We start from the raw sequence: 1,158 nt of genomic DNA on the forward strand, positions 1-1,158 counted from the left end.
TTTTTTGAAAATGGGGACCACATTGGCCTTTTTCTACCCCTCCAGCAACTGGCCAGAGCGCCACGAGTGCTCGCAAAGCCGTGCCAGGGGCCCCACAATGACCCCTACCAACTCCCTCAGCACCCTGGGGTGGAGATCATCTGGACCTGATGATTTAAACACATCCAACCTCACCAGAAGTTCCCTAACTAGGTCCCCACTGACCCTAGGCCTCGAGGTCCCTCTCCTGAGTCTGTCCAGAATCCCGGTGGGGGAGATGTCCCAGTCCCTGCTCAGAAAAATGGAGGCAAAGAAATTGTTAAGGACGTCAGCTTTTTCATCTGGTGCAACCACCAGATTACCAAGCGTGTCCTGCAGGGGCCCCACTTAAAAAGGGACTTCTTGTTATCTTTGATCCTGGTCATTAGTCTTAGCTCCATTTCTGCCTTAGCCTTCCTAACAGCCTCCCTACAGTCTCAAGCAACAGGGCAATCCTCTTTGGTAATAGCCTCTCCCTTTCCCCAGATGTACACCTCCTCTTTATCTTTCAGATGTTCCTGAACACCTTTGGTGAGCCCTGGGGGCTTATGAGTAGTCTTAGCCCCTTTGATTTTTCATTGGGACCATCACTCTTTGGGCTCAGAAGATCATCTCCTTAAGGAATTACCACTCACCTTGGATTCCCAACTCCCCTACCCTCTGGGACCTCAGTGCCTCTCCTACTAATCTCCTTAGCTCATTAAAATAAGCCCTCCTAATAAAGCAACACAAGGCATGTAGGCACCACTAGGATTTGAACCCAGGATCTTCTGTTTACTAGACAGCTGCTTTAACCAACTAAGCCACAGTGCCAGTCACAGTCTTCTTTCCTACTGTAACCCAGGTACAGCCAAAGGTGTGCCCTACTCTCAATCAGATGGGATGTGTAGGCAGGAGGGGATGCTGTGAGAGGGATGCCGGAATTTTGAGTGGATCCCTCTTTCCTCTATAGAGTTATCCCAGGGCCAAAGTTCTTAACTATATACAATTTATTGAGTTACCAACATTTATATGTAAAACTCTTTAAGACAGATATAATTACAGACATAGATACAAATATACATATAAAGGTCTATTAGCAAGAGGAAGTTGGCCCTAGGGAGGGCATTCGGGTAAGTATCCGTGCCTCAGGCCCAGAAG

The 1,158-nt window shown here is 48.0% G+C and overlaps 1 non-coding gene across 1 annotated transcript; it reads right to left on the minus strand.

Moving 5' to 3' along the window:
* Nucleotides 1-757: 757 nt before the first annotated feature.
* TRNAT-AGU lies at nt 758-831 on the minus strand. Its single transcript has one exon. It is a non-coding gene; the product is annotated as a tRNA-Thr (tRNA).
* Between the last annotated feature and the right edge of the window lie 327 nt (nt 832-1,158).

The sequence above is a fragment of the Gavialis gangeticus genome, unplaced genomic scaffold (genome assembly GCF_001723915.1).
Source record: "Gavialis gangeticus isolate Ggan-Ray unplaced genomic scaffold, GavGan_comp1, whole genome shotgun sequence".
Lineage (NCBI taxonomy): Eukaryota > Metazoa > Chordata > Crocodylia > Gavialidae > Gavialis > Gavialis gangeticus.